Source organism: Perognathus longimembris, unplaced genomic scaffold (assembly GCF_023159225.1).
Source record: "Perognathus longimembris pacificus isolate PPM17 unplaced genomic scaffold, ASM2315922v1 HiC_scaffold_166, whole genome shotgun sequence".
Classification (NCBI taxonomy): Eukaryota; Metazoa; Chordata; class Mammalia; order Rodentia; family Heteromyidae; genus Perognathus; species Perognathus longimembris.
In genome coordinates this window covers 63,478-89,984 of record NW_025956683.1, presented here as the reverse complement: position 1 = coordinate 89,984, position 26,507 = coordinate 63,478, and the positions used below count along the sequence as shown (strand labels likewise).

Sequence of the window (26,507 nt, the reverse complement as noted above, 5' to 3'; positions counted from 1 at the left end):
GACATTCCCCAACACCACAGACACAGAGGGAACAGCCTGGGTCTATGCACTTTAGATAATAAACATGGATCAATGTGCCTTGTCAGTTGCAACAAATGTATCAAATATGCAAACTCCAAAAGAGTGTTGATTTTTCTTTCTTCTTAAGATCCAGGGATGGAAGTGACAAGAAAGAAAAGGTCAATTTAAGGACCATTCTAGGTGGGTGAGTATCCTGTCCTGACAGTTTAAGGGAATATTTTTTCATCTTGGCACTATCTTGGGAATAGTTTGGGGGCTCTGCTGTCCTTACTGCATAACTTTTAGCAGTCAATAATAATTATCCATGGGCATGGCTTAGTAAAATAGAAATGAAGAAAGGAAGGAAGGGAGGAAGGATGGGAGGGAGGGAGGGTGAGAGGGAGGGAGAAGGGAAAGAAAGAAAATGAAAGAAAGAAAGAAAGAAAGAAAGAAAGAAAGAAAGAAAGAAAGAAAGAAAGAAAGAAAGAAAGAAAGAAGGAAGAAGAAAGGAAGGAAGAAGAAGGAAGGAAGGAAGGAAGGAAGGAAAGGAAGGAAGAGGACAGAAGGAAAGAAGGAAGGAAGGAAGAAGGAAAGAAGAAGGAAGAAGAAGAGAAAGAAGAAGGAAGAAGGAAGAAGTAACGAAGACGAACTCGTGACTCACAAAGAAATGGGATACAATACAAACTTAATATTTTACGTTCCTTTAGCCTAAATATTGATGTTCACATTAAGAAACAAAAATAAAATAAGAAAATTCAAAGATCAGCAATTTAGATAGCTAGCAATTTCCTGCTGGATTTATTATTATTATTTCCTTAAACATCATTATAGATACATGCATGGGCCTAGATTTTCAAATCCAATAAACATTTTTAGAAATGCCAAAGTAGCCGAAAACCATGTCTCATGCCCGTAATCTACTCAGGTGGCTGAAATCTGAAGATCATGGTTTGAAGCCAACCCCAAGCAGAAAAGTTCCCAAGAACTTTATCTCCAATTAACCAGTCAAAAGCTGGGTGTGGTGTTCCAGGTCAAGGGATGGAGCACCAGCCTTGAATGGAAAAGGCCAGGGTGGGGGTGGGGAGGATGCCCTGGTTCTAAATTTAAACCTCAGTTCTAGAACAAAAGAAAGATGGAAAGAGGGAAGAAGGGAAGGAAGGAGAGAGGAAAGGAAGAAGGAGAGAGAAAGATGGAAAGAGGGAGGGAGAAGAAAGGGAGAGAGGGAGGGAAAAAGGGAGTAAGGGGAGCTGTGACTCCAGTGGTAGAATGCCAACTTTGAAGGAAAAAGGTAACAACAGACAGTACCTAGGTCCTGAGTCCAAGCTCCAGTAGTAACACAAAAAATAAATTGAGTAAATAATTAAAAATGAAAGGCATTGGCCTGGAAGATAGCAGGTATTTCAGGTAGCTTGCTTGCTGAAATAAGGATACCAATCAGCTTTTCGTTGCTATGATGAAATACAGGCCCAGGCATGCTTATGGAGAGTTTTGGAGGCTGGGGTGGGATGATGCGTGGTGCAGGTGTGGTGAGGTCCCATTGCAGATTGCAATGGAAGAGCACAAGTGAGTGCATTACCTGTCAAACCAGGGGTGGGGACATGAGAGGAAAACCATGCCACAAAAACGTGGGGGTTCAGGGAGGGGCACTGTCTCTGCGCTCCCACCATGCCTTCCCAGGGAATGTTTTCCATCTGCCCAGGCTTGAGCTGTATCCTTTTGGGTCCACCTGAGTTCTGTGCGCCATTCTACAACTGATAAACCTGAGAAGGGGCTGGGAGAACCCCCAGCTACCACCATCAGAGGCTCAGGCCCAGACCATCAGGAGCGAGATAGGCAGCAGGACGCACAGTAGGTATCTGTCAGGAAGAGGAGAATTGGTGAATGTGGGGGAAAATTCCACAAATCTGGTATCAGAGGCAAAGAAGGGCCGAGCAGGGAGACACAATGAAGGCTTCCAGTGAGGTCCGGCCACATCCTCACCACTTGCACACTTCATGGCATCTCACCAGTATCCCAGTGTGAGCCTGGAGGAGCATGCCCATGCCACAGGAAGCAGCAACTGCCACCCCACAGGGCATGATGGATCATTCCAGATCAGAAGTGTGCAAACGCTGGCCTACAGGAAAAATCGAAGCCACTAGCTGTTTGATAAACAAGGTTTAGTTTGAATGCAATGATGCACCTTCATTTGTGCATTGCCTCCAGCTGTTTTTGTTCCTTCTTCTATATAACAGTCGACACAAAGACTCCATAACCTGCAAAGCCAGAAATAGGTATGCAATCAGGCCCTGTCTAGGAGAGTTCTGCTATTTTGACTTAAATTTAAGAGCTCCATGGATACACCAAGTCAATGTGTACAATTAGAACATGTCAACCCAAAACTATTTTTAAGGAGAAGAAACTGCCAACTACCTGGATTCAATGATGGCACTGTATAGTAATACATTGATGAGACTGTACCTCATGAGTTTCTACCATTCAGAATAGATTTAAATTCTGAGAAGTGATGGGGGAAATGTTAATAATGCAGGTTAGATCATAAAAGAAAATAAGTGTGTTGAATCTGTGGGCCCTTGGTGGCATAGCACATAAAAAAATAAGTATTTTTAATCATCAGATCTACTAGCCATTCAACAGCAAAGGTACATCTAATGGTGCTGTAGACTGTGAAATTGGTTCTGAAATACATCTTTGCCATTCCACTTTCAGATGACTCATTCACATACACAAAATGCCAGTGGCTACACATTTACTGAGCATGCCACCCGATGCAGATGGCTACTCACTGAGTCACTCACAGCTTTGGGAAGAGGTGTGCTTTTGCAGATAAATCTGTTTAGCTTCTACAGAAAGGAGCCATATACATTTCTTGCAAGTGTCACGGGCAGGCCTGGCACAGTTGCGGTGCCCTTACAGACAACAGCCATGCAAAGATTCGAGTTTTGCAAATCCAGAGGCAGAGTCAGCATGGTTAAGAAACCTCACAATGTTGACTCTAGGATTCAAACCCAGATTTATTGAAATCTGACTACATTCATTGGACAAACAGGCTTAGTAGCAACTGTTTGTGAAAATGCGCTACTATTTTTTTTAATGCTACAGTGAATTTGGTTAGACTTTAAAATAAATTTATATTTTATTCATCAGAATATCAATACACATTTGAAAAAGCCATGTTTGGAAGAAACATTTGTTTGCACTGTAGGCAGCATCTGGTACGGATTCTCTCACACACACACACACACACACACACACACACACACACACACAGAGTAATAATTCAGCAGCGGCCTCACTCTTCTGCCTCCAAAGGCTGGCAACTTTCAGGACAATTAATTCTCGTGTTCATCTGTGAGATCCCTCTTGCTGAGAGACCAGAGTCCCTGCCATAACCTGACCTTGGACAAGCTTCCCTCCCTTCCCCAGATTCCTTGTTTGAGGTGTTTAGAGAACAGGAGTTGGCTGCATCCTATTCTCACAGCCTGGCCATATGGTGTGACATTCCTGTGATGTCCTTCCATACTTTGGAGACTTCCCAGTAGAGTAGTGATTGGGGTGACCCTTTGAAAAGGCTCAGTGGAGAGAGAGAGTAGGCACAAAAACAGACTTGGGGTGACTGCAGGTTGGCTGTGGCTGGAAAGAAACACTTTAGAGATGTAACAATGATGACAAGTTACACTGCATGGCTAAGGGGTTTGTTGGTTAAGATGATGCCACAGTCAGGCTGTCATGGGTTGAATCAATCACTCCCACCCTCATCCTCAAGACAGACACACTGAATCCCCAACCATGGCACCTTCCAGAGGTGCCATTCTTTTCAGAGAGGATCAGCACCAGTAAAACTAGCTAATCTGAGCTCATGTTAGAGGAAAACAGGCTCCTAATGCAAAATGACCGGTGTCTGTGAAAAGGTGACCATATGAGGACAGACACATGGGAGAGGTCCTCATGACAGAGACACCAAGAACACATGACAGAGACACATGGGAGCACCAACCATGTAAACAGAGATGTGAGAGATGAACAACCATGTGACAGAGACACAGGAGATCACCAACCACATGACACAGACATGGGAGATCACCCACCATGTGACAGAGACACAGGAGAGCACCATGAGAAGATACATGCAATAGGGAGTCAGGCCTCTGCACACAGATTTTCAATTTCTACATCACTGAATGAATGGTGAAAGAATACTTTTTCATGTCTGAGCCCCCAGGGGTGTAGTACCTGTTGTAGAAAATTCAAACAATGCCCATGTCCTGTCCCCTCGGGACCTGGGATTTCTTCCCAGATGCCAAAGCCTGGCAATATCTCGCCTCCCTCTTCTTTTGCACATCTAGCCTGGCCAAGATCCTCCCATCTGTGCCCTTCCACTCACAGCCAGCACACCTGGTGACAGCCAGTGCCACCTTGCTGGCTCCAACCATTCCAAACACATGGCCAGGCCACCACGGGGCCTTTCAGTGCCACTCTGTGGCAGGTAAAATGCACGCCTCCTCCTGACCTGCAGAGCTCTGAAGGACAAGGACTTGGCTGTTCCTTCTGGCTTCATTGTGGATCACACTTCCTGCAATCCTTCTTTCAAAGGGATGTTCTTTTCTCATAAGCTTCTAGTCCCTGTCCATGAGTAGGCCTCAGCCTCAGAGCCATTTCCTCCTGCTGCCAGCCCTCTTCACATGCCTGGCTCTTGTCACAGCTCCAAGTTCTTGGTGTGAGGGTCATTTGCTGCAGCTGCTGTGCTGTGGCTGCTGTTGCCTTTTTATGTCTTTCTCTCCCTCACTATGGGCCCCATCTGAGTGGGAACAATATCTGTTCTTCTGGTGTTGGTAGAAAGCAAAACAATGCCGAACTCCTAGTAGGTGCTCTATAAATATTTGTGGAATGGTCCAACCTAAAAGCCTTTCTTTGGGGCATGATGAAATACAGGGCCATGCTGGCTCTAAAATAAACAGCCCTAGCCCTCGGTCTCCTCCCCCAAAGAGGGCTGAGCAAGCTCAGACACTGGGGAGCACCATGGTCCATTGCCACCTGTGGAGACACATGGTCCTCTGAGTCCTGACAATCCACAGGAGTTTCCCAGCCACTGAGTCCTGATTCTGAATTTTGCCTCATGGTTCATGGTGTTTTGCAAAGCTCTTCCTGATATGGCCATGCCTCATGATGCCCGTGTAATAGGTGTGAGCAGTGGATGCCTTAAGTGGTGGTTTGTGGATAGAGCAGCGCCTCCCTCCCCAGGAACTGCTTCTATCACTCAGATTGTCAGTTGAGTGCTGCCATCATTCTCCACATTCCCCATCACAAGCCCACAACAGGTCTGCATGGCTCTCGCCACAAAAGAACATCATCCTGATTTCACTGGGGCAATTGTGTCATTAGACTTGATTCCCCACCGCAGCTCCAACATGAGAGGCATTCTCCTCCCACCCGGGGAGTAGGGGACAAGGCTCTGTTGGGACTGCCGCCATCTCCGCCACACCACCAAACCCAGCGCGCCCTTCCTCTGCATCTTCGTGGAGAAGAGCCAACATCAAGCCAAGCAGAAACAAAGCTGGGTTGGTTTGCCAGCCCTGCCCTCTGTCCTAGCCCCTGGAATTCCAGGAGGCAGCTGTGCTTCCTCAGAGAACTGGTGAGCCCTGGTGAGCCGGGCGCCTACACCTGGGGAGGGGGTGGGGAGTGCAGTCCACACCAGGGCCAGCAGCACACCAGGATCTCCTCTTGAAGCCAGCCGTGCATCCAGGAAAGGGGCTGACCACCCCAGGACCCTCAGGGTCATTCCACCCTCTCCAGGTAGTGCCTCTCCTCCCCTCCAGGGCCTCCATCCTAACCACCTTCATGTCCCCCCTCCAGTGCTACCAGGACCGAGCTGAGTCCCCTTCTCCTCAAAACCACCTTATTGTTAACTTTAAAGCAGAGCCAAGGCCCCTGGACACAGTCCTGAGCTCTGTGGAAGCTTGTAAATTGCTGAAGGAAAAGCATCTGCCAGGCCCTATGGAAAACCAACCAGCTCAGGCAGCCCCTGTCCTTGATGGTCAAGTGAGATGCCTCATGTGGTGGGACTGGGCTTTCCAGATTTGGAATCTGGAAACATCTTCTGATCTGCCCCAAAGAAACCAACACAGAAATGCAAACAGGTGCTTAGAAACCAGTGACCAGAGCCACGTGACACACAGCTGCCAATGAGGCCAACCATCGACATGCGATCTGACCTTTAAAATTGAAGAAGTACTCACACATGCTACAACACGGCTTACCCTCAAAAATGCCCTTTTCTAAACAACTTGCACTATTGGGGTTCTCCCTTGCATCTACTGTATTCCAGTTAATATATTTGTATGTATTTGCATACCTGATGTATTTACTTACGAGTTTGTGAGCTAGATCTAGCTTCCACAGACAAGAGAAAACATGCATCCTTTGCCACTCTAGGACTGACATACTTCAATTAACATGAAATTTTCCAGGCCTTTCCATTTCTTTACAAAACCTTCTCAGAGAAAGGCTTATGGAGACATGATATCACAGACTGGTTTCACACAGGCCCCACTTGGGACGGTTGAATTTAGTATGAATCAACTTTGGAAAAGTGAAAAAAAAAAAACACAGTCAGTCTGTTTCTTCCCTTTCAGGTAACTATTCAGTAAATCACATGAGAAGCTCAGCCCTCTATTTATAAGTAGGCTTTAGTGGGTGATTTTGCCCAAACGGAGGCCACTGTAAGAACCTGAATCCACTGAATGTGCTCATTGGAGCCAGGGTCATGGCTGGGGGAGGGTGGTGAAGGCAGTTCCCACTGATGGTATTTTCCACTTAGGATGGACTGATCAAGGCTGTGCCCCCCATAAATCAAGGGGCATCCACAATCTAAGTGGGGAGAATGAAAAAAGGGAGAGAAGACAGAATGCCAATTAGCTACAAATGGCTCCACCTGAGAGCTAGATGACAGGCTCTGGGAGGGGCATGGGAGCCGGGGAGGGGCCCAGGGGAGGGTCAGCTTAGCTTCACCCCTGTGTGTGAAATGCATCTGTGTGGCCCCCTCCTCCTTGATGACTGCCTTGCTCTCAGGACCAAGGTCAGACCTGAGAACCCGACTTTTGCCTCTGCCCAACCTCCCTGCCAGGCCAACAGCAGATCCATGTCTGCCCGTCCCCCCTTTCCTGAAACCTAGTCCCAGCCTTCGGGGCTCAGCACAGGGGCTCCTCCCCTCCCGGGCCTCACCCAGTTATTGCCTCTGTCTCCATAGCAATGCATTTTCCTAGGACATTGTACATCATACTTTTAACTTCCCATGTGCTCACTGCTCTGAGTGCTAACATAACAGACACTCAATAAACATCTGTTCAATGAAGTAATGGATGTCCCACCAAACAATTGAATAAATACTATTACTGTTGCTATTATTAATACTTTTCTCCATTGACAGTTTATCACATCATCTGCCCTGTTTCAAACCTTTTGTTAGGGAAAGAATGGGAACCCCAATCCTCCCTGTAAAAGACAGGCACATGGAAGCTACCTCACCAAATCAAAGACAGTGAAGGAGAGTCAACCCCACAGGACAGCTGCTAGAAAAGCTAAGCCCTCACCAAAAACAAACAGAGCCTACAAGAGCCTGGCCTGGCTATGGGAATTGTGACACTAGAGAAATCCAGCCTGCATTTCAGGCTCCTTACCGGCACTAGACAAGAAGACAGGATCTAGTGTATTCCAGTTAATATATCCTGAACCACCCTAGAGCCTTTGCTTCCTCCTCTCCCAGGCCATGTGTCTTCCATTTATTTCTCCAGGACAGCCACCATTGTGCATTTCTTCCAGACACCTCACTCCTGACAGGGTGCAAAAGCCAACATGAAGCTGTCAGAGGACAAACCAGGTACAGACATGGCCACACCAACACCAAGTGTGGGCAGCAGAGCCAGAAGCCTGGCCTTACAAGGGCCCTGGGGTTCAGGCAGGTGCTATTCTTAGGGAGCTTTTGTGGCTGAGGCTGGAAGGCCCCCTGAAGGGGGAGCTCCAGATCCACAGCTCGTTACACCTCTGCCCTCTTGCCCCTGGCCAGTGGCCTCACATGGAAGACAGCAGGTGCCAGCACAGGTATGGCTACAAACCTCCAAGTTCACAGAAGACAAGAGGGGGGCCCACTGCCTCTCTGCTGTCTACTCCTGGAAGAAATAAAAGTACCCCCCAAGGACAGGTAGCTAAGTGCTGGGCAGGCCAGTTCCAAGGCCAGCCTGGTCTGGATCGCTAGCCAGTTCTGGGCTCTTGGAAATCAGGTCTTCCTTCACCTCCTCTCTGCAAACCAAGTAGGCTGTAACTGGAGAGCAGCTGGCGGTGCTGCTGGGCAGGTCTGAAGATGAGCCAACACAGGCCTGAGTTCAAGTCCACCAGCCTTCCAACACCCTTGCATTTCTCAAACCCCTGTAGCACCCAAATCATCCAAGGGCTCCTTGAGGCTGAGTCTAGGGTTGAGCCCAGCTCTTGGGTAATGGTGCTGGCTGCCTGGTGCTGTGTCTGATGGGAATGAAATCGCCAGCACCTGCACAGACCTCCAGGCGCTGCCAGGCTCCCACCAGCTGCAGGTGCTTGGGTGTCAGGGGCCACCAAAGCGTGAACATCTGCTCACATCCCAACTCTCAGAAGTTTGGGTGTGTTGGGCTTTTTCGCAGTTGTTTAATATAGAATGATGCTTATCAGAGGAAAAACATTTGTTCCACTTTCTTTAATCTCTAATTTATCTAATCTCCCTTTGTAAAAATAGGTAGATGGCTAAGGACTAAATTCCTGCCCAGAGAACAAAAATGCTTGCTTCAGTTACTTATTCTTCTCATTGACTTTACCCTCTGAGGTGCAATCTTGCACAACATAAATATAATAAATGGGCCTTTTTTCTCTGACAACTTCATCGCTGGCCACTAATAAGGAGACTTCTGGAAGTGAGCGGTGTCATTTCACATGACTATACAGGACACACCAGAAACAACAGGCCCAAGGAAGGCACCTGCCTGGAGAGCCCTGGGCGGTGGTGACTGTGACCAGACGAGGCTGGCAGAGGGCACCACCACGAAGCGCTTCCTGCCCTGTCAGGCCCGGACTCCCAAGCCCCAGGCCCTGCCCTCCCCTCCTGGTGTAGACTCCAAGGGAACTCCTTTTATGATTATTATTTTGTTGTTGTTGCTGTTTAGTTTTTTAAATTTCTTACATTATAATTAACTCTGGTTTTCTTTTGTATTTGCAAAGATAAAAAGTATTTAATGCAACTGGATCTAGGGGTGAATGGAATTTGAGAACTTGGGGGGAGGCAGCATGGGGGTGCTGAGGAAGGCTGGAGGCCAGGGAATGGGGCAGGAACCCCACATTTCACCCACTGGATTCGAGATCCAGGACCGGGAAGGCGGACCAGACCCAGGCCTCTGCAGTCAGGCTGCTATAAAGTGTGTGCAAGCCCGAAAACCCCACCCTGTGACCCCAATTCCTCACAAAGACAACTGGTGTTGCATTACCACCCTGTGAGGGTCATGCTGCTCCTGGTTAAATGTTCATGTCTTGTTTTCAGGCAGCAGGAAACATGCATCATATAACAGTTCTTTATTTTAGCCTGTGAGGGGGACACCTTTGTAGCATAAGAACATTCACAACTTCACCTCACATGCAACCATCACCATGATTCATCTCCAGAACTTTCTCCATACTCGGCAAACACCATCCTCCCAGGCCTGCCACCCCAGCGCCTTGTCATCTGTCTCGTCTGTCCCCATTTGCCTATTCAGGAGCCTCAGACTGCAGACTCATACAGTGCCTGTGTGGCCATGTTTGGCACCTGTGTCTGGTGCACCATTTGCAAGGTGTAGCCTTGGTGTGGTGCGTGTCAGAACCATGCTGTCTCATGGGTGATACCTGAGGGTGCTCAGCAAAGGGAGGCCCGGCTGCCCTCATCTTCCAGCAGGAATACCAGAACCTAGGGCTTGTGTGGACAGTGTAAAGGCTGACTTTGGGGCCGTGCCTGTCTTCACTCTCAGGTCTGGCCTCCCCAGCCTGTTGGGCTCCAGGCCTTTTTTCCCCCAGGGCTCTGCTGTATATTGGTGCTCAGCAAGTACAGGTGTGCCACCCTCCCTCATGCTTGTAGAGACGAACCACACTAGGAGCAAGTCACCATGCTTGCAGGGAGAATAAAGCCCTTCCCAGGGCCTCCAGTCTTTAAATGTGGCCATGGTTGGAAGGTCTGTGCCAGGGACACCCAGGGGCACCTCGGAGCGCAGAGGTTTGATGTCCATGTGCAGGTGAGGCTTCCCAAAGTGACAGATCACAGAACCAAGTCCCCCATTCCTAGCGAGATCCCACTGGGAGCAGCTCGGATTCCTTCCACAGGAAAGATGTGGAAAACCGCCCTGCATCTCACAATCCAAACCCTTCAGACTGCGATGACAACCATTCCTCTGCGCTCAACATGTTCCATCACTTCGGTCGTGCACACACCCAGCGGGGACGTTAGGGTTGAAAGACTTCAGGACCAGCTCAGGCTCAGCTGGGTCAACTAGCCCATAGGCCGTGCCAGCTCTGCAGCTCCAAATCTCTGACCTCAGAGCCCATCGTGCAGTGGCTCAGCTCCATTCAGGCATGGAAAGCCCTCCTCTGCCCTGGTGGGGAAGTCACCCTCCCCAAACCAAGGCCAGGCCAGCCAACTCCACACGCTGTCTCTGGACACTTCCCTTGGGCCACAACAGGGACTTTGAGAAGCCTCAAAATGGAGAGAGCCCGCCAGCTGAGATGCACAGTGAAGAAGTACTTGTTCAGTGGTACTAGGGTGACATGAATTGGTTTGTGTTTTTTTTTTGGCCAGTCCTGGGCCTTGGACTCAGGGCCTGAGCACTGTCCCTGGCTTCTTCCCGCTCAAGGCTAGCACTCTGCCACTTGAGCCACAGCGCCGCTTCTGGCCGTTTTCTGTATATGTGGTGCTGGGGAATCGAACCTAGGGCTTCGTGTGTCCGAGGCAGGCACTCTTGCCACTAGGCTATATCCCCAGCCCCATGAATTGTTTTTAATCTTCTTGGTTGGCATATATTTGTTGTTCAAAGAGATTTCACTGTGGCTTTTCTATATAAGCATGCCATGTGCCCCGTCAAACCCACACTTGCCACCACTCTCACTCTGTCTCCCTCCAGGAACATGAGAGTTTGACCAATAGCAAGGGTTCTGCTACATTCTGGCCCTGGGTAAGCATCGGACAGAAGCAGCCCCCAGATTCTTGCAAACACACTCCACCTACCCAAGCTTTCCCAAGCCTCATCCAAGGTGGCAGAGTCAGCTGGCTCTCCATGGAGACTTGTATTCTCCAAGTAACTTCCACCCTGTGTTACCTGGGGCAGAGGTATTGTCAAGATTCCAGCCACACATTATATGTTTGTAAATCTCAGGGCATGTTGTCTGAGACCATATTTTCTTTAGAAATCCTGAGAAAAACAAAATGGGAAACCTAGGTCCCTCCTGCTTTGCATTCTAAATACTGCAGGTTCTTCAATGCTACTCATTGACAGAAGCTGAAGTAATGCTCCAGGAAGGTTGGCTTGCTCAGAAAGAGTGAGAATTCCTCTTGGTGACTAATCCATCTCTTCACCACCCTTGACTGTAACCGCCAGGTTTCTGATAGGAAAGTGCTAAAGGTGTTTGCACCAGGCCTTGGCCCAGGAGGCTGCAGGCTCCAGGTGGGAAGAGAGAGAGGTGGCAGCTTTCACATGCTTATGCCCTTGGCTCCCACTCCAATGTGTTACTGAGGAAAAGGAAGCCTGTTCTCCTGCTCAGAGAGAAGCAGGGACATTTCTACCAATAAACAAGAAACGGGAGAGAAAAAAGTGTTTTTACTCCTATAAAACCTGAGACCCAAGCATAAGAAATGTACTACCTAAGTACAGGATCTTGCCTTAACATCCTGACCTCTCTAGGGTTAGGAAATGACACAGGCATGCAGGAGAAGTTACTCTTGGGATAGCTTTGGGTTCTAGTCCAAAGGAAATTGGGGGAAATGTTCTTTTAACAAATGTAGTAATACTATACTCACTATGTTTGGAACAGCCTGAATTATTCAAAGGTACTTCACACTAGACACATTCTAAACCTGCTTTTATCGCCATTGGTGTATGCCTCCCAAATATTTCTCTATTCACTGGACACTGGTGGCTTATAACTATAATCCCAGCTACTTGGGAGGCTGAAATCTGAGTATCACTGAGGTTCAGAGCCATCATGGGCAGGAAAGTCCATGAGACTCTTGTCTCTAAGTTAATGAGGAAAATAAAGATCAGAAATGGAGCTGTGGCTCAAGTGGTAGAGCACTAGCCTTGTGCAAGAAAAAGAAAGTGAGAGCACGCAGGCCCTGAGTTCAAGTACAGTCTTCATGAAAGACTGTCACGAGAAAAGGAAGAAAAATTAATTTGGGGGGTAAAACTTTCTTTGCAGAAAGAATTTCTTCTAATGTTGTTTGCTCAAAGTTATATACAATTTTTTCTGAATGTTTGAAACTGAACAGTGTCTTAATGAAATCAGCCCACACTTCAGCAATGTTGGAGAGAAAAAAGAAGCAGATCCTCTTGCAAGGTCAGCTTTAGCTGCCTCCTTCCTGGCTCCTGAGCCAACTCCCCCCCGCCCTGCCCCTGCCTCCTGCTCTGCTGTGCATCTGTGAGCCCTTCCCAGCCCCTCCCCCCTCACCTCGCTCCCCCCCCACCCCCCGCCTCACCTCAGCACCCCCTCCCCCCCTCCCCCCCCCCCCCCCCGCCCTGCCGTCCTGCTTTGCCTTGGTGGGCACAGAGAATGAGCATCCAGACCCCAGGCCAACAGGATGGTTGGATCTCATGCTGATCCAAACTCCACCCGGTCCCTAAAACATACATTTCTCATTGCATCTCAATTCTTCACACTTGTTTTAGGATGTGATTTAACATGAAATGTGAAATATTTGCAGTGTGACACACGGGTTTGGGCCCCACAGCTATTCCACAGTGCTAATCCCCTCAGAGAGTTGCAATTTTAAACAAGCTGGCAAAAAAAAAACAAAAAAAACCCCACAAAGCTGGCAATTCTTTGCTCCCTGGGGAGCCACAGCCTCCCCACTCCTCACCAATGAAACCCAGAAACAGGAGGAGAGGGGAAAGGGGGTTGGGCAGCTGAAAGCAGCCAAGGCCAAACATCCCCCTAAAGCCCTCACAGGCCCATGTCATGGCACTGAGGACACAGCTGTGGCCAAGCTCCCACCTGACCTGCTGGCAGGTGTAGGCCCTGTGCCCTGGGCTCTCACCATGGTTGTCTTAGCCATGGAGGAGAGGGGGCTTAGGAGGCCAGATCATTGGCTCATGCTTGTAATCCTAGAAACCGAGGAGACTGAGACCTAGAGGATTAGAGTTCAAAGCCAGCTCAGGCTGAAATGACCTGCAAAACTCCATCCTCAAGATAACCATTAAATAAAAACCAAAACTACCAGGGTAGAAGTGTGTCTCAAGAGGCAGAGTGCCAACTGAGGTGCAAGCCAAGCAAGAGCCCCAGTATTGGCAACACACACACACACACACACTCACACACACACACACACACACACACACACACACAGTAGAATACCATGTGCTCCTCTCTGTCCTTCTCTCTGAAAGGCAGCTGTAGTGAAGAATATAAAGTGAGATGCCATCATTGCCTGGGAGACTAAGAATGGGAGGATCATGGTATGTGAGCAACCTCGACAGAAAAGCTTACAAGACCTCCTCCTCCTCGACCCATCACTGGTGTACTGGTGTGTGTGTTTGTGTGTGTGTGTGTGTTTGTGTGTGTGTGTTTCCCAGTCTTTGTGGGATGCTGGCTGAGAAGACAGCGGTTCTCATCCTCCCCAGCAGAGAAGCCCACAGGACCTCATCTCAATGGGGAGAAATCAGATGTGCTGGTTCGTGCCTGCAATCCCCACAAAGACAGGAAGACTGGAATATGTAGACTGGGCCTAGATACATACCTGAGCAGGAAGGAAGACATGATCTCAAAAATAACTGATGCAATGTGGAGCTGGAGTCATGGCTCAGGGGTAGAGCAACTGCCTTGCAAATAGGAGGCCCTGAGTTCAAACCTCAGCGTTACCAAAGAAATAAAGAATATAGGTTTTCAAGGCAAGAGGTGCTTGTCAATGCAGAGTATACATCTAGTATGCATAAGGCTCTGGCTTCCAACCCCCGCACCCAGGGAAAAGAAAGAAAAAATCATCAGATGTCCACACAAGGCTTATCAGCACCCTGAGTCTTCCATTTGCAGAGGTACGTAGAGCAAACCAGTTTAAACTCATAGCAGATCTTGTTTCCTCCTCCGTCTTCAGGGTTAGCAATAGCCCTCTGGGTGCCAGGTCTGATAAGGATTAAATGGGTAATTTGCAGGCAGTCCCCTGGGGAGCATGGCTGATAGCAGTGATTGATCAATGGCAATTACTTTCTAAGAACTCTTTATCATTATTTCTGGAAAAGGTTCCCAAAAGGACAAAACCGGGATGAGTCCCATTGTGGTTATTATAAAGATAGAAAAGTCCACTCACATGATACTAATTTTATGGGTACAAAACCAGAGGAGTGTTTCAGTTGTTTGTACAGAGAAGATGGAGATGGACAATGAAGCCTGGGCTTGCTCATCCTCCATGCACCAGCCCCACCTGTGGCCTGCTCCTGAGCTGGGGTGGGATTGAGAGGAGACCCCACCACGGTGGGAGCAGCAGAGGCAGCGGTGGGTCTCATTCACCGAGGTGCACACAGGTTCCTCAGGTGGGGTCCTGCTTTGGTAACCCTCCATTTGCCCTGTACCCCTGCTCAATGGTACAAACCCAAGGCAGATTGGGTAAGCATGTTTACCACTGGGAGCCCTTGGCTGGCACTATTTCAGGGGGCTCCATCTCATCCCGGAGATGCCCCTCCAACTAGTATGGAGAAAGGAAGAGAGAAAAGAGGAATGACTTCATCCCTGCTCTTTCCCAACCATGTGTGTCAGGGCAAAAACCAGAAAGACCCAAGTTGTAGGAGCAGGACCAGTAACAAAATAGACACACCAGCATCATATTAGAACTTAATACTATATAAGCTGTTGTGATCTCAAGGCCCTGATAGAAGAAAGACATGGAATCGTGTTCAAGTACACTCCAAATCCAGAATGGGGCAGGAAAAAACAAAAGGAGATTAAAAAGAAACACGGAAGTAGAATAGATAGCAAAAAAAGCACAGGAAGACATCATAGGGTGCCCTGTTTATGTCTGAAAAGTGCTGCTGAGAAATCAACAGCTCAGGGATCTTAAAGCAAATTATCTAAAATCACAGAGCAAAGTGCAATCCTGGATCCCCGGATCTCTGGGCCAAGCCCTGTCATGCCCAGGCCCCACCCACCCTCCCAGGCACCCTTCTACCTCCTCCACCCGAGGGCAGGCTGGTGATAGGACCCTCCCACCTACTTCCCTAGTGGCGCTCCATGGCTGCACTCTGCATATCCAGTGCTACTGATTTCTACTGCAGTGAGAAAGGCCCCAAGCCCACCTCCGCTGGCAATGGAGGGTGACAGCTCTCAGGACAGCAGCAGCGCCCAGGCAGCAATTCCCACAGCGGCCGGATTACACACCTGAAGCAGACCCACCCTCCCTGGCACAGTCTGGACTACAGGTGCCATTTGCTGTTCCAGCCAACTGACTGATGTATGTTGAAACATGCTGTGTGCCAGACACAGCCAGCAGCTGAGACACCAAAGACAGAGAAGGCCCAACCCTGACCCTCCAGCCATGCTCCACGGCCATGTGAACAGTATCACAATGACGAAGGCCTGTGGAGTGCTTCCTTCAGAGCCCACAGGAGAGCATGTCCCCCATGGGCATGGCCACCACTCACAGCCCTTCCTCTGCAGCTGGCATGGGAAAGCAGTGCACATAGCAAGCAGAACCCATACACTGCTGGGAGGGAAGGCAAAACAATATGAGCGATGTGCAAAACTGCTTTCTAGTTTCTTTCAAGAGAGAGATACACTGACCACATGACCTTCCCGCTCTATGCCCAGGTTTTTGCCTCAATAGTAGATGAAAACTTGCGGCCACACAAAACCTATACTTAAATGCTTATAGCAGCTGTGTTCATTGTAGCTCAAACTGTAAACAACTCGGATGCCCAGCAACCACCCATAAGATAAACTGTAGTAGTTCAAGAAATAGAACACAACTCATGAATAATAACAAACAAACGAGTGATGCACAGCACATAGGCAGAAGAAATCATGCACAAAATTTCAAAAATAATAAAGGTATTAAAATGCACAAATCATTTTGCCTGTGACGTCTTTGGGCATTCCAAAGCTATGTGAATATTGTAAAGTTTATTCCTGTATGTTGAAACCAAGATGCTTTCTTTTTTCAGAACCAGAATCAGATGAGAACCATGACCAATTATGTAGATAAAGACAAATAGACCACAGGCCAAGATCATATTAAGGGGCTAAAGCAGTGTCTATAGAAACAAACTCTCTAGCATTCATCTGGCGCCATTCCCGAGTGACTCATAAACCCAACATAGGACTGAACTTCCGGGTCTTTGCTCCAGAGGTAATTCTAATGACAGCAAAGTATCAAGACATCAGAAAGCCAGGACCAAAGACTGGTGTCTCTTTCTGTAGTGAATACATTTTTAAATGAAATTCAATCCATGCTGCTAAAAGAGAGGTCTCTCTTTCTCAAATATCTGAATAGATCTGGGCTTTCCAGGTGGCTTGGCCTGTTCAGCCTTGAGAAAGGAGCAAACACAGAGAGGCCCTGGGAGAGAGATGAGTTGAGGAGCATTCAATCATTTCAGATGGTAATGGATAGGTGTAGTCCTGCTCTTCAACTGCATCATAAAATACCAAACTGCCATGTTCTTTAAACAAAGGGCCTTGGGAGAGAGACATATTCAGAAGGTACTGCTTGCCTCTGTTGCAAGACCTGAGCATATTTGGGTAAGAATTTGTAGATTTTGGTATCATCTGGATAATAATGATAACAATTTACTTCATCTATTTCCAGAAGATTACCCACAAAGAATTGTAACACAGCAGTGGCAGAAGGAATTGGGAATTTTTCAAGGGTTTCAAGAAAATATATTTTAAGAGAAGAAGAAGAAAGTCTCAACCCTAGTATGAGGAGTTTAGGTATATAGGTAGCCCACGGATTTATGAGCGGAGAACAAGCCATTTTGAATCTCACCATAAACTGAAAAGTGAACATAACCTCACCCCCAGGGCTTTCCCAGATATTAACCAGTTAGTGCTCAATTTTCCTAAGATACTCCCCTTGTTGCAGTTTCTTCCACATAGAGTAAGACTTACAACAGCTGGGTGTTTCTTGAATGTTAATATGCTCTAGAATCACGTGAAAGGAAGACAAATGAATGGCAGACTATGGGCTGACCCCAGGCCCTGGTTTACTAAGAATCTTTAGCCTACAGTCTCCTTGGGTGGTTCCCTGAGGATGGAAGGGAGTAGGAACATCGACATCTGACATTTATCCAGCCCTGACCCAGGATGGCAGTGCCATTAGCAAGGGATGCTGCAGCTGACACGGTATCACCACAGCCAATGGAACCATCAACACTTCAACACATCCTAAAGAAATAAAAGCTTTAAGAACTCACATACAGTGTGGTAAGGATATACATTAGTGCAGTCACTATTAAGAATGAAGTTACGGTGTTTGCAGGAACAAACGATGGAACCGGACATCAGGTTTAGTGAGATAAGCCAAAAGCCAGACAAACACTGAATGTTTTCTGTCATACTCAGAATCTACACCTAGGAGGAAGAGGAAGAAGGGAGAGGAAGACAAGGAGGAAAGGCAGAGGAGGAAGGAAAATCAGAGAAGGAGGAAGAAAGAGGAAGAGAAAATGGACAGAATGTAAAAGAGACTAGGAACAGCCAGAAGGAGAGTTGGGGAATGGAATGAAGATGGGGTTGAGAATACACCAAGAGCCCAATCACATCAGTATAACAAAGCCTATTAAAACGTGAAGAAAGTAAAGAGAAAGAGGGGAGAAGGAGGATGAGAAAGTGAATTTCATCAAAACATACTGCATGTGCTTATGAAAATATACAGTGAAACTCGTTGGCACAATTAACATATGCTAATAAAAATATTTCAGGGAAAAAAATCTTGGCTAGAAAAAAAGTTCGCACTTATTTTTCATCACTGTACATTTACACAAGTAGAAAAATGTAAAAACATGTTATTGTGTCATCCTATTCCATGCTGAAATAATTTTTAAACAGAAAGCTTTTATTTAACCATGGGGATGAGAAATCATATCCTTCGCTGAGGAATGTGTGTGCTTTTGCACTGTACAGAATGAAGGCCAGGATCAACCTGTAACGTCTGTGGATAGACAACACACCAAGAAACATATCACTCTCTGGTGCACAACTAACACTGCCCCAAGTCAGCCTTCCCTCAGACTGACTGAAACCTGAAATTCCACAGTGGACTTCATCGTTCTCTCTTTTTACTCAGGTCCCTGTCTCTAGCTGGCTCTTAAAAATTTGAGAAGAAAGAATCACAGGAGAGCTGGAGTAGTAATAAATTACTTCCAAGCTCCCATTTCCCCTGGTCCAGGCAGATATTTATCATTGATCCTGAGGAGACCAGATAATCAGTGCTCTGGGCAGCCACAGTAGACTGGATCTGCCCTTGATTTTATCTGTCACTTCCAATATTGGGTCCATAAACACTGATTGTAGTAAACAGTGGGCTGGGAAGGATGCGCAGATGATTCCCTAAGAACAAGAGTGGAGAAACACAGGCATTAAAACTAAACTTTGTCCTATATTTTTATCCTACAATTGTGTCAAGAGTTGACCATGGTCAAACTACAGATTGAACCCATATTAAGAGAAAAATGAATATACAAATTATACTACATCAACAGCATAGAATACCCAGAAGTAAATAATTAACTACAGGTCTATGCTCCAACACAAATTAATCACAGAATATGATGAACAATATCAAGGGGAAAAAAAGCAAAAATAATCTAGTCCCAAAGTCCCTCTGAAGAAGAAAGACAGGATAGGAGAAAATCACAGACGTAGATTCTAGTTACAACCAACGTTTGTGTGATCGATAGCATTCTGTCACTATAACAAAAAGTCAGAGATGATTATCTTATAAATAAGGTTTATATCAGGTCATGCATTTGGAGTCTCTGACCTAAGACTGGGAGAACCCATTGCTCTGAGCCTCTGCTAGGGCTGCCAGAGATCCATATGGGGAGCACGTGACAGGCAACCTGCTTACCAATGGCCAGAGAGGGGGGAGGTGCACCATTTCCTTCAAGGTGCACCCCAATGATCCGGAGACCCCTGAAGTCCTTGTCTTCCAAAAGTCCCATCACCTCCCAGTTGTACCATCCCAATACATCCTTGAGCTTTTAGGGCATACTAACTTCCATTTATTGGGTGAATGAAGGATTTTTATGTATCCACTGCATTACAAAAATAACTTAGGGCCAGGTGTGGATGAAATAATGAGACTGTGGCATGAAACAATGATTATAGGTAATCCAGTTCCATTTGCTGAGCTATTGTGGGACATACTGTGGCAACCTTGTCATGGAGGTAAACCTAAGGATAATAAACGCCACCACCTATATGGCTCTGAACACCAGGAGTGCAACTCGTCTCAAGAATTCCATAAGGACAGAATCTGATAGACAAGAGACATGGGCAGAAAAGCAGGAAGCTCCAGTCATGGGTTTGACAATCACAAATCCTAGAAACCCCAAAGTCAGTCAATTCAGTGAATTAATTCATATTACTCATATTTTTCTCTACTTTCAAAAGGAAGTTAGTAATGCCCTGAGGAACATTTTAGTTCTAAAAATTCATGAGAGTAAATAGAACAAATGTTGTATAACTTGTTTCAAAGAGAACTAGATGAACAGATTGACAGTATTCATGGGTTAATTAGGAAATTTGTTGGTACTGTTGAGAGACTTGGCATATTTTAATTTAGATTGACATTCCTAAAGATATAGATATAAATGATGTTCATTCAATAGTTGAGCAATGTCACAGAGTCTATGAGAGACAGATGTCTAGAAAAAGCAGACAGTCAAGCAGTACAGAAAAAAATGCTCTGGATCACTTCTGATGTTTTCAAATCAGCCTCGTCCTTGGACATGGACTCAGGATGTGGAATGGATGCATGCCTGAGATTAAAAAAAAAAAATACTTAAAAGAGAAGGGATATTAAGCTGATTTGAAACTAGTTGAAAAGGACTCCTCTAACCAGGTTTGTACTGTGGCTAACACCCTAAATATGGTCACCACTGCTGTAGAGGGAGGGCTTGCAAGTCTGCTTAATTATTTAGCATGTTACCTATTGGACTGAATTCTAAAGAGTGAAATCAAAAGAGAAGACTCTTGGCAGGACTGGTGAAATCCTTTCTATGCAGTCACTCAGATACTATTTCAGAATGGAGCTGGGAATATGGCCTAGAGGCAAGAAAGCTTGCCTTGTGTACATGAAGCCCTGGGTTTGGTTCCTCAGCACCACATATGTAGAAAACGGCCAGAAGTGGCACTGTGGCTCAAGTGGCAGAGTGATAGACTTGAGCAAAAAGAAGCCAGGGATGGTGCTCAGGCCCTGAGTTCAAGTGCCAGGACTGGCAAAAAAAAAAAAAAAAAAAAGAAAGAAACTATTTCAGAAAGAGTTTGGTGTCACCTTGGAGTTTTTCTACTCATCACCTTGCCTTAGTCCTCCAACAACTCTAGGAGATGAAAGTTTTCCTTACCCACATTTGAGACAAGGGCTGCAGAGATAAGTTATGTGGGAGCAACAAACCTAGGAGAGCAGCTGGGCCTCATTCACCCCAGAGCCATAGTCCAGCCTTAGCAGGCCAACATGGCAGCGGGGTGAAGAGCAGTCTCAAGAGACATATGCCAGAATTGATGGAAAGCTTACACCTGGAGCAAAATGCCCAATGGGTTCACTTGCACTGGACTACTGGGTTTCTTGGGAGTCCTGCTTTTAGCTGAGCCTGCTGTTGTCATATCTAAGGTTCTGAGTTCAACCTCTTCAGACAGAAGCATTCAGCTTCAGCTCTACAGTGACAGAGATGCTGGACTCACCATAGAAGAGACTCTGAGCTTCATAACAATGACTTGCAAGCACTGTTTTTACATGCACCTCTCAGAGGTCCCCTTAACTCCAGTTCTTGAGGCTACATCGGATCTGTGACTCCACACAGCCTAGTTACTTCTTCAGAAAGCTGAGGTTTTGCTTTATCTCTTCTGCAAAATCTGTGACCCTAACTGTCCGCTCTACAGCCTCTGGTGGGGTAACGTACAGTGAGTATGTTTTCCTGTTCTCTTTGTCCTTCTAAAGCTAGGCCTTCTTATTCCATAACTCTCTGGTAACTCTCTGGAGGAGGCAGCTGTAAATGTCTGCTTAATCTACCATTGTTGTGCCAAGTCGTGAAACCACCACCAAGAAGACCACCGAGACCCAGACATTCCGAAATGCAAAAGCAAGGCAAGGCTTTATTTAAGTAAGCTGTGACTCGGGCCTCGTCCTACCCACCGACACAGTGGAGGTTAGGAGGAAGCCCTGAGCTGTGACTACACAGGGCTTATAAAGGCAAAGAACAAGGTTACAACAATCAGCTGTTCAAGCAAGCAAGATTAGGACACAGGTACAAATCTGATTGGCTCAGGGTTCAATTCTAAAATGGGGTTCACGTGGTAAAATGGGGTTCATGTGGTAAAATGGGGCCTGACTTCAAAGTCTGGCACTTCACCATGCTTGAGTCTTTTGAAACAAAACTGTGTATTAAGTAAGCCAGGTGCTGGTGGCTCACACCTTTAATCATAGCTACTTAGAAGGCTGAGATCTGAGAATCAAGATTCAAAGCCGATAATATCCATGAGACTCTTATCCTCAAATGCCCAGCAAAAGGTCAGAGGTGGAGGTGTGGCTCAGTAGGAGAGCGCCAACCTTGAGCATGAAAGCCAAAGGAGAACTGGAGGCCCTTAGCACTAGCACAAGAAAAAAATAAAGTATGTATGGAAAAGAAAAAGGTATGTCTAAGCTCTATGTGTACCCATGGTTTCACATATGTGTACTGATGGTTTTACATGTATGTACTTTCGACAGTAAGAGTCCACAGTTCTAATTATAAACAGGCGATCGGGGCCCTTTCTTCAAACACACTTACAGGTATGGCTCCCTTGCAAGCCTGGAGGAAGAAGTGAGAAAATCCAGCCCAACCGTCCTCACTTGTCTTTGCAATAACCAGGCCATTATTTGCAGCATGAGGTAGGTTTATTTTTTACAATGCTTACCACAGCTATTTTAAAGATAGACTATGAAATGTGGGAGTCTACAAAACTGTACCATTCCCTGATGCTCTAGACTCTTTGTAACCTACATTTTGAAAATGAACAGTAGAGGGATCATATTTCACTTGAAAAGAGAATAGATGCAATTTTTCGCCAACATCCATTCACACCAAAGTCAAGTCAACCAGCCTGGTTTTGGCTTAGGATTTGGCTTGCTGTTATTGTTCGAGGAGCTTAAGGTGCTTCATTAAATTGCTGGATTGAGATTTCTCCAGTTTGTTGATGTAGGAGCTCAGAGCTATAAATTTTCCTCTGCGTAGTGCCTTTGCTGTGTCCCAAAGCAGCTGGTATTATGTGCGCTCATTTTGGTTAAATGCCATAAACATTTGAATTCTGTTCTGATTTGTTCCATGACCCACTGACAGTTCAGCAATGTGTTGTGCAGTCTCCATGAGTTGGGAGTTTTTCTTTGGTGGCTTTTTTGTTTTGAATTCTAATTTTTTTTCATGGTGGTCTGAAAGAATGCAGGGAATGATTTCAGTATTTCTGAATTTGTACAGATTTGCATTCTGTCCTAGGATGTGATCTATTTTGGAGGATGTTCCATGTGCTGCTGACAAGAATATATATCCTGGTGAGGCTGGGTGGAATATTTTGTAGATGGTGCTTAAGTCTAACTGATGTACCCGATTGTTCAGTCCTGAGATTTCTTTGCTCAGTTTATGGCATGCTGATCTAGGGTGTGGCATACCTCATTCCCGGCTCTCCTTGCTTTCATGGTCTCTGAAGAGAAATCTGGGGTGATTCTGATTGGTTTTCCTTTATTTGTGACTGACCTCTCCCCACTGGCCGCTTTTTGTTTTTAACATCACAGTATTACAATACAAACAAAAATACAGAAATGCAATATATGGATACAGCTAAATACAGAGTGGTGACTTTTGTTTCTCTCTTCAGGAGGCCATGATTTCCACTTCTAGTAAAACAAGGGACTGCATATCGGTAGAAACAGGCTTGTCATTAGCTCCACCATTTGCCTAGAAATGACCTATAAATGCATTTCCTCCCTGCTACTTACCATACAGTGTAAAAAGGGAGTTAAAGGAAAGTTTCCTTGTTGGGTCCTACCATATGAAAGATGCTACATTGTTGGAGAATTAAAGTCTCCAACCAGTGGAAAAATTTAGCCCCGGCACGGTTACTCCCATGCCTCATTAGCACACTAATAGGCCCTTGGGAACACATTCCCAGTAAGGAGTTTCTGGTGTTTGTGGGCCAAAGGAAGCCATGTGTTGTTGTGAGAAACCCCTTTTCCCCCCTGCTTAGCAAGTCTCCCTGAGGAGACTTGCTTGACCAGCTGCCTTTAGTGTTAGATTCTCACTATAAACAGGAAAGTCTCCTCACTGTTATTTCCCAAGTATTTGGAGAAGTCAAGATTGATGATATCTAGCCTTAAGGAGATAGTAGCTAGGAGATAATTATAGTTCTACCTCAGTTGTATACAGTTCCTTGTTTTGATATCAATAATCTTTGTAGTCACTACCTCCTGCAATTAGAAAGGCATTTGTATCAAGTTCCTGCCCTCACAGTAGGAAATTTCCTCCACTTTTGTATTTGAGACAAATGTCATGCTGCATTGATCTTTTACCCTGTAATTGTAAAATTGGTTTCTAACCCTATATAAACCCTGGCCCTCTTGGAATAAAGTATGCATTGGTTCACTCGCCTTGCATCCCCCGTGTCCTGATTACGACTGCAGTTACCCAGGTTCAACACTACATTCTATAGCAGGGCCAATATATGGAAAACGTCTAAATTAAATGTTATTACAAAAATGAAGCAGTAATGAGATTCTGGCTAAAGAGGGTACTATATGAGAATAACATATACGTAAAGAATCCAAAACAAACAAAGAAAAGGTTGTTATAAAAAGCTCTAGGTGCATTGTAAGCATATATGTTCTTTTTTCCATGCATATTTTCAAACAATGGAAGTGTCAAAAATAGGGTCAACTGTGTTAGACTAAATTACATTATTGTATAGGCTACACTGAATGGAACCTCTGTATTATATTAATTATCATAGAGAATCATAGTCTGCATCATAGTATGGCAATTTATCCTCAATGAAAACCTTCCAGATTCCTTTATTGTGGAATACCCTGTAAACAAACCAGCAGAACATGATTGTACAACAGGAAAATGTTCTCTTGCATTAAACCGAAGACATCTGTTTAATAATAATAATAATAATAATATAGAAAGGTACTGAGAGCTGTTACTTTCTCAGTACAGAACACCCTAGACAATTCAAGGCATCTTAATCTCCATTGAGAACAACAACAAAAAGGAGTATTTGTCATGCTTTTAAATCCATCATTATGGATAAAATTGGTGCAAATTGGTCAAAGGGATCCAACCAACACTGATGTTCAAGCTGGCATATTGGCAACTAATACGTAACTGGTGGTCAATGGAGAGTTTGAAAGATCTTCCCTTTCTTCTTGTTTTTTTCCAAGGTTCGTGAAGAGTTCTGTCGTTCTAAGATGCATTGCTGAGCTTCCCAGTTGCCTTTCTCCTCCTCAAACTGATGCCATTTTTCCTCTAATTCTTTGTGCTGGGCTTCCAAATTCTTTTTCATCTGCTCATGGCACTGCTGGAGCTGAGCAGTTTCTGGACCTTCTCCTTGACCTTCATCTCAAACACCTGCTCCATCTCCATCTCCATTTTCTTCATCTCGGCTGCATGCTCCCATCTTTCCTCCTCCATTTGTGCCAGCGGGCTTTTGGTAAGCTGTTCTTTACTCTTGTTATCCACTCTGGTGTAAGTCACAGCCGCCAGCTTTCTGCTTCGGTAGTTCTCATAGTGTACGTTATTAGTGACATCTTTTAAGTCTTGCAGGTGTGTTCTTATCAACATATTCCTTAGAATTGTAAAATCACAATGTTCACCATTTTCAACTTCAGCTACACCCCAAAGATATTGCCTTCCTCTGACCCTCTTGCCATTAACTTCAATGGTGTGTTACTACCTAGTACAGCGAGAGGTAAATGGTCCTTTATCTTTTTAACCAGCTTATTTTCTTCTTCATTGTCTGTTTCTGGAAATTCATATATTTTAATTTTATGTTCTTGGAATTCTTTCATTATCTGTTTTTTAAACTGCTGGCATGCCTCTGGTGTGAGCATGTCTGCTTTGGCAATTAGTGGGATGATATTCAATTTTTCATGCAAACGTTTCATAAACTCAATAGCCAATGGTTTAAATTCGTGTCCTGAGGGAGCGATGAAGTATAAGCAGCATTGCACTCTGTTATCAGGCATCTGCCGCCTGTTCACCCAGGATTCTGCATTTAGGTAATCCTCAAGTTTACTATCGATGTAGTCAATAACAGACTGCCAGCCATTACGATTATCCACTGCATCCAAAGCCTGGAGTATCAACTATGGTGAGCAGCAACTGAACACCACCTTGTTTGATTAAAACTTTGGATTGTTCCACCTGTACAGTCTTTTTTATTCTATGGAAAGGCCCTGGGTACTCTGGAGAAGACAAATCTGTGAGAAATAATGAGTTGATTAATGTTGACTTTCCCAGTCCAGATTCACCTACTACCGTAAGTGTGAATTCAAAACCTCTTTTCACTGATTTTCTGTATACTTGATTTGGGAGACTGGAAAATCCCACATAGCCTTCAAGGTTCTTCTGTTGCGCTACCATGGTGCTGCAGTTGACTCTCCTCTCCTCGACAGCAGTGGATCTCGCACTGACCGACATCCCCTCCCGCTAGCGCGCCTCAGCCTGCTGATTCTCCAAAGCCACCAAAGCCAACCCCCCCCCCCCCCGCCAGTTGCAGCTTTAAGGATTCTTTCCTGTCTCTGTTGATCCTGTATGGATTGAAAAATATTGATGAGATGTCGTATTCTGTTCTGGTCTATTTAGGTTCTAAAAGCTTTTTGTATGAGGACAGGCCTATCCTTCTGGATATTGTGAAGTTCTCCACCAGGATTCTGGTAAACAAATTACCATGTATTTCCTTATCTGGGTTCTACTCAATACCTATTAGCCTTCAACTAAGCTTCCTGATTGTATCTTGGAGCTCCTGTAGTGTTCTCTTGCTTTTTTGATTGATCATGAATTGTTTTCTATTTCTTATTTATAAAC

At 45.7% G+C, this 26,507-nt stretch overlaps 1 pseudogene; it reads right to left on the bottom strand.

Annotated features, from left to right (window-relative positions):
- Positions 1–227: 227 nt before the first annotated feature.
- On the bottom strand, positions 228–26,120 carry LOC125344603 (annotated as a pseudogene).
- Positions 26,121–26,507: the final 387 nt, after the last annotated feature.